Here is a 7,692-nt window from a genome sequence, read left to right as displayed (position 1 = left end):
ACAGGGCAGGCCATGGGAATACCTCCAGAGCCCAGAGCGCCGGAAGGCAGTGGAGGGCCAGCCTGGATCCTGACCTATACTCTGAGTGCAAGGAGCATCTGGTGAGAGACTAAGTGGATGCTGAGATATTCTTGGACAACTCTGGTCACCATGATACCCAGAAGGTAGCCTTCCTGGATTTAGGGATACTGAAGTAAGATTTAAGATTTTTAACAGCTCAGAGCAAAGTATGAGTGCTAAGATCAGAGGGCCTGTGAGCTGGGCCAAAGCTGATGGGACTTGGCAGCTGCCTCAGCTTGGTTTTGCCTAACAGTTATCTGACTCCAGTTCCTCCCTGGTGAGGAAATGGCTATGGGAATAAGTCCTCAGGTTTCAGAGGACTGCTGTATCTGGGCTCAGCCCCTGCTCCAGTGTGTCCATAGAGTAGAGGTAGTCCTATTCACTTCACTGCTTTCAGAAGTAGAGTTGTGGGAGGGTGCTTGGCCCACTGAAACCAAGGTGATGTGGTCTGCTGATGGGAGAGGCAGCTGGAAAACAGTGGTTATATGCTTTCTTTAGACTGCTATCCTAGCAAACCATAAGCTTTACATTTAAGTTCCCCTTCTTAGCCAAGTCTCCCTCCATCATCACCGTACTGGCAGGCCACTTGTCCAGGGCCCCTGAGTTAGTCATGTCCAGTGTGGGATGAGTGATGGAATTCATGTGCAGAAGAGCACAATACTCTGATACACTGCATCTCACCCTCATAGGGAAGAGCCAGCTGGCATCCTGCATGATTGGTTCAATCACCGTAACCATGTGAGTGGCTGCAGCCACAGCCATTTCTGAGAGCATTCCTTCATTTTGGTCCATAACAAGCTAACTACAGAAATGCTTACAGCGCATTTTGTTACTGTTGTTGGTATAAGCAAGCTTTGCAAGGAATTTAATTAAACATTTAAAGTTAACAAAATTTTGTGGTGGCAACTTTTGACCTGTTCTCCATAAATCTCGAAGTTTTTTTGTCTTAGCCTTGCACACTTGCTTCTATCCATTATCCATACAGATTAAAAGTCATCAAAATTTAAGGCAATTTCCATAATTAGGGTTTTAAATCAACAGCTTACAGCATGGGGGTTATCCAGGTGAGAAGCAGGGCAGTCTAAAACAGCTCTGTTTCTTTAGCTTGGAGGCCCCAGCATCAACTTAAAAATGCCCTTCTTTATCTGCTTCCTTAGGAGAAGCAATAGCACAGGCTTCAACTACAACCCCCTTTAACTATTCTCAAAGGAGTCTCCAAAGCTGGTCTTTCCCCCCACCTATCTTGATTGGCTCACATTTCAGGGAGAGCCCTTCCTAAGACTGCCAGTGCTTTTTGATGGGATTATACAGAAACATCACAATGAAACAAATAATTTGCTATACTTCCTATCAATGGCCACACAGTTGCACCTGTCTGCTGCAAATTGATCCTTACATGCTCTACTTGATTTTCTTGTTCTACTTTATTTTCTTTGGCTCTAGAATCACTGCAGATAGTGACTTCAGCCATAAAATTAAAAGATGCTTACTCCTTGTAAGAAAAGCTATGACCAACCTAGACAGCATATTAAAAAGCAAAGGCATTACTGTGCCAGCAAAGGTCCATCAAGTCAAAGCTATGGTTTTTCCAGTAGTTGTGTATAGATGTGAGAGTTGGACTATAAAGAAAGCTGAGTGCTGAAGAATTGATGCATTTGAACTGTGGTGTTGGAGAAGACTCTTGAGAGTCCCTTGGACTGCAAGGACATCAAACCAGTCCATCCTAAAGGAAATCAGTCCTGAATATCCATTGGAAGGCTGATGCTGAAGTTGAAGCTCCAATACTTTGGCACCTAATGAGAAGAACTGACTCATTGGAAAAAACCCTGATGCTGGGAAAGATTGAGGGCAGGAGGAGAAGGGGAGGACAGAGGATGAGATTGTTGGATGCCATCACTGATTCAATGGATGTGAGCTTGAGCAAGCTCTGTGAGTTGGTAATGGACAGGGAAGTCTGGCGTGCTGTGGTCCATGGGGTCACAGAGTCAGACACAACTGAGAAACTGAAATGACTGACTTGATTTGTAGCTTCAACCATTTCTCAAGGCTTTTTTTTTTTTTTAATGGAAGTCCCTGAAAGTTGATTTCTGAAGATTTGTGAGCTTAGTTCCACCTGCCTCTAACCAAATCCCAGTTTATCAAGCAGTTTCCTCTGTTTCTGGATATTTAGGGATCTCCACTTCTGTTATGCCATACAGAAAGTATACCATCTTTTCTTCAACAAGGAAAAACTCTCCATCATGATGAAGAGAGATTAGAGTTAGCTGATTCTCAGCATCCCCATGTGTCCAGTATTTTCACCAAGAGAAAGTCTTCTCGCTGAGCTGATGCTTCTTGAATATTTTGAGTTCTTATAGGGGTTCCCAGTACCTCCTCTGATATCAGTGCCATGCTGGCCCTGGAAGCACACCATCAGGTTCTTGTGAGGACAGTAGTACACTACACCATGTTCATGCACAGCTTGAATTCCCACAAAAGACTTTTGCTTTCTCACCTCTGCCCACAGTCAGCAGTGGCTAGGCTTTAGGGACTGGAGCCTGACAGGGCAGGGAGGCAGTGCCAGTGATTCTCCAGGCCCTCCACTGACCACGTCATATGTCACTCACAGTGACTCAGCCCTAATTCCTTTTTTATGTTTCTGTTTCTGCTATCTCACCTCGCTGCTCTCTGATAGGAACTCTAAGTAGAATTTGGCTAAATCATCACGTCACTTGCACATGGAGGTGTGCAAATTCATGGAAGCCTGGTCCTTCTATCAGGTGAAATGTGGAAGCACAGAAACATATGGCATATGCATGATGATGCTTTAGTTTAAAATTGGTTGCATGATGCAAATATAAACATTATTATAAAATGCATATAAGTATTATAAAATTATATAAACATATATGAATTTATAAACATTAATAATCATACAGTTTGAATCTTTGTAGGAGAAATTCGTTTCAGGATGTATTGTTCTCTCTTGTAAGAAATAATTATACAGCTGCTTAATTGCCATTTCTGGAAAAAAAAATTAATTTTAACTTGGTTGTTGCTGAAGTGTGACCTTGAAAATGACTTGTCTTTTAACAAAGGAAATGGTGAAATATGTGCTACCAAAATACAAATTTGCTCTGTCATCTTTTAAAGGTACTTCTGAAAATATTCCATACACACTTTCCATATGCAGTATAAACATCAATATTAAAATAGAAGTTAGGGGGTTTTGTGCCTGCTATGCACTCTATCCAATATTTCAAACCAAACAGTTTTTAGTTAATACTGTCTCTAGTAATCACTCTATTGTTTCCACTAATGTTGTTACTTTATGCATAAAACAAAAGAACTTCTGAGTTTTAGTTTCAGCCTTTACCCGATAAAGAGTTTGAAATGTCAGTATGCAGTGTAGTATAAATACATATTAGACAAACTGAATTTAGAAGGCAATGATATGGATGCAAATTTGAAAGGAGATTTAGAGTTTGTTTATATTTTGCAAGTTCAGCATTGCTGAATCAAGTGATCAAGGTTACTATAATAGATAGTTGTCAGTCAGAGTCCTTCAAGACAGAGAAATGGACAGTTGAATTGTCAAAGTCTGCATAAAAAAAGAATACATTATTAATTCACACACCAAAGAAAAAAGATATCCTGGAAAATATTTTCTAGGAAGAATTTTTTTAGTGGTTTTCTCATCAATCACACTAATTATCAATTTACAGACTACATACTAATAATATAGATTCAGTAGTTCCATTATTCATCCCTGCTTACCTACACATCTGACATATTTCCATTGAGTATTTTTTTTCAATTACATATTTTTCTAGAACAAATTTTGGCGTCAATTTTCCTACAATCAAATCAGTTCAAAGTTCAATGCCATTTTTTTTTTTTTTTCAAATCACATGCAACTGTGTTGGATTTTGTCACAGACAGGATAAATAACTATTGTCCCTATGTTAATTCCTCAGAGGGGGAAAAAGTATTGCAGTTGTGTAAATAATGATTTGTATTTATCAAGAAGCATAAATCATTCTGAATTTTATGGAGAGAAGGGAAAACACCTTTAATAAAAAGAAGCCAGAGTTTGAGAAAGCCGGCTTAAAACTCAACATTGAAAAAAAAAAAAAAACTAAGATCATGGCATCTGGTCCTATCACTTCATGGCAAATAAATGGGGAAAAGGTGGAAGCAGTGACAGCTTTCCTCTTCTGGGCTCTAAAATCACTGAGGATGGAGCTTGCAGCCATAAAATTAGAAGACGACTGCCTCTTGGCAGGAAAGCTGACAAATCTAGACAAGCAAACAAATCTTTTTTTTGTTAAAAAGCAAAGACATCACTTTGCCAACAAAGGTCCGTATAGTCAAGGCTATGGCCTTTCTGGTAGTCCTGTATCAATGTGTGAGCTGGACCATGAAGAAGGCAGAGCACAGAAGAATTGATGCTTTTGAACTGTGGTGCTAGAGAAGACTTGAGAGTCCCTTGAACAGTAAAGATATCAAATCAGTCAATCGTAAAGTAAATCAAACCTGAATACTCATTGAAATGACTGATGCCGAAACTCCAATATTTACCCACCTGATGCAGACAACTGACTCATTGGAAAAGACACTGATGCTGGGAAAGATTGAACGCAGAAGGAGAAGAAAGAGCCAGAGGATGAGATGGTTGGATGGCATCACCGATTCAATGGACATGAACTTGGGCAAACTCTGGGAGATGGTAAGGGACAAGGAAGCCTGGCATGCTGCAGTTCATGGGGTCACAAAGAGTAGAAGACGACTTGGCAACTCAAAAACAACATTGTTTGAGAACAATGTGCACATGCACATTTTTAAATTTTATTGAATTGTTAATAGAGAATGTTAGGGCTTCCCTCATAGCTCAGCTGGAAAAGAATCTGCCTGCAATGTGGGAGACCTGGGTCCGATCCCTGGGTCGGGAAGATCCTCTGGAGAAGGAAATGGCAACCGGCTCCAGTATTCTTGCCTGGAGAATCCCATGGACTGAGGAGCCTGGCAGACTACAGTCTATGGGGTCACAAGAGTCGGACATGACTTAGCGACTAAACCACAAACCAAGAGAGACTGTACGAGGAACACTTTAAAGGCATAAGAAGATGTCCAAGCATGCTTAATTTTTATAAAATCAGAATCATATAGCTGAATGTTGTCACACTGGGCAGTATAGAGAGAATGTTTCAACTTGGCTCTGTTTTGGTGTGATGAGAGCATTTGACAGAAATTCCATAACATACTGCTATGATTTTTGTAATGTAAGAACATTTACAATATCTGCCCATCTTACATTATTATTTTCTCTACGTTACTAGGTTTCACAATGCTTTTCTAAAAAAAAAAATGGTTTACGTTTTATCTTGTGAATTCACTGAATTGCATGACTCTTAGCTGCTATATGGCTGTGGAGTTCTTCTGTCAAAAGTGCAGAACCTCAGAGCACACACAACACACACAGGCCTTACTCAGTTTACCGTCGCTTTCTTGCTCTCTTGGTCGAAATCATTTGTGTTAGGACTATTGTGTAATAAATCATGTATTTAGAATGAGGCAAGGAATAAATGAAAATGATACGATCAAAAACACAAGATTGATTGAGGTGGTAGTTTACATAATCTCTATAGAGGGAAAAGTCACAGGAACTGCTCAAGCAGTTTTCATTATAGACTCAAAAGTCTTATGTTGATGTTTTAAAATGCCAGTTATTTTTACATTGAGACATTTTGAATGGAAGGTAGATTATGTCGTGGTGCTACTTTTCTACCAGGGCCACGTATTTTACTTTTAGGTAGCTATTTATTCCTTCTATTAGATTCAGTGGTTTTTCTTTTATTAGTGACAATATACAGCCTTGATGTACTCCTTTTCCTATTTGGAACCACTCTGTTGTTCCATGTCCAGTTCTAACTGTTGCTTCCTGACCTGCATATAGGTTTCTCAAGAGGCAGGTAAGGTGGTCTGGTATGCCCATCTCTTTCAGAATTTTCCACAGTTTATTGTGATCCACAGAGTCAAAGGCTTTGGCATAGTCAATAAAGCAGAAATAGATGTTTTTCTGGAACTCTCTTGCTTTTTCCATGATTTATATAAACTCTATATTTAACAACATGCTTTATGCTCTTTTTGATGAAAACATGAATGCTTTACCCATAAGGCTAAAAATAAGGCAAGGATTTGTACTTTCAACCTTATTTATTCTACATTATACTTGAGATCCTAGTAAGTTCAACAATGACAAAAATGAAATAAAATGTATACATTTTACTAACGAAGGGATAAATCAGCTTTATTCATTGCAAAGATAATGTTATACATCTAAAAGCTTAAAAGTATACAAAACTATTAGAATTAATTTGATAAGTTCACTTGTTATATCACTATTTAAAGTTTAATTGTGTTCTGTATACTATCAACAAACAGAAAATAAAACTAAAATAAATACATATTTTACAAAAGCACTAAAGAATATAAAACATACATGGATTAATGTAACAAAATATATATAAGATGTCTAAAATAATACCTAAAGGACTGGTGATAGAAGTCAGACAAGACTTAAATTGAGATTTATATAATGTTTATACAATGCTTCCCTGGTGGCTCAACTGGTATAGAATCTGCCTGCAATGTAGGAGACCTGGGTTATATTCCTGCCTTGGGAAGATCCCTGGAGAAGGGAATGACAATCCATGCCATATTCTTGCCTGGAGAATGCCATGGACAGAGGAGACTGGTGGTCTACAGTCTATGGGCTCTCGGTCAGACATGACTCAGCTACTAACACACACAATGTTTATGGATTCAAAGATGCAATATTGTTATATTAATTATCCCAGAAATTACTATTATAATTAACACATTCTAACAAATTTCTGAAAGAAAATGTTTTTTAAAATTGATAAAATGATCTAAAATTAATGTAGAAACTCAGGTCTAAAATAGCCAAAATAATTGTGAAGACATAATTTAAACATTTTGAAAAATCATACTACTTTTTCCATAATCAAGACATATTGTGGTATTGACACAGAGACAGGTAACTAGATCAACTGAACCAAATTAAGTGTCCAGAAACAGACATACATTTATATGGCTAATGAATTTTTAAAATGTACCAAAGCCAATTAATGGCAAAATGTAGTCTTTGGCAAATTGTTCCAGGGCACTGACTATTGATATGTGAAGAAAATGAACCGCTATTTCATACCACACAAACACTGAGATTGATATGTGACCCCAGTCTGAAAGCTAAAACTACACATCTTCTATAAGACTATATGGTATAATATCTTTACAATCTTGGCATAGTAAAGATTTCCTAGAGAGGACCCAGTAAGCATTGAAAATAAAGATCTTTAATTAAAAAAAAATTAATCAACAGACATAGGTATGAAAATTAATAGGAAGTCACAGAGTGGAGGAAAATAAGGGTTATACATAAATGTTTGGCAAAACACTTGTTTTCAGAAAACATGAATGAATGAGAGTCACTCAGTTGTGTCTGATGCTCTGCCACCCCATGAATTACCTGCCAGGCTTCTCTGTCCATGGAATTTTCCAGGCAAGAATACTGGAATAGGTTGCCATTTCCTTCTCCAGGGAATCTTTCCGACCTAGGGATAGAACCCG

The 7,692-nt window shown here is 38.3% G+C and overlaps 1 pseudogene; it reads right to left on the bottom strand.

Moving 5' to 3' along the window:
* Positions 1–567: 567 nt before the first annotated feature.
* LOC138984369 (rho GTPase-activating protein 17 pseudogene) overlaps positions 568–7,692 on the bottom strand; it is a 41,617-nt pseudogene continuing 34,492 nt past the window's right edge.

This window comes from Bos mutus, chromosome 21 (assembly GCF_027580195.1).
Source record: "Bos mutus isolate GX-2022 chromosome 21, NWIPB_WYAK_1.1, whole genome shotgun sequence".
NCBI lineage: Eukaryota > Metazoa > Chordata > Mammalia > Artiodactyla > Bovidae > Bos > Bos mutus.
This window is presented reverse-complemented; position numbering and strand designations above follow the sequence as displayed.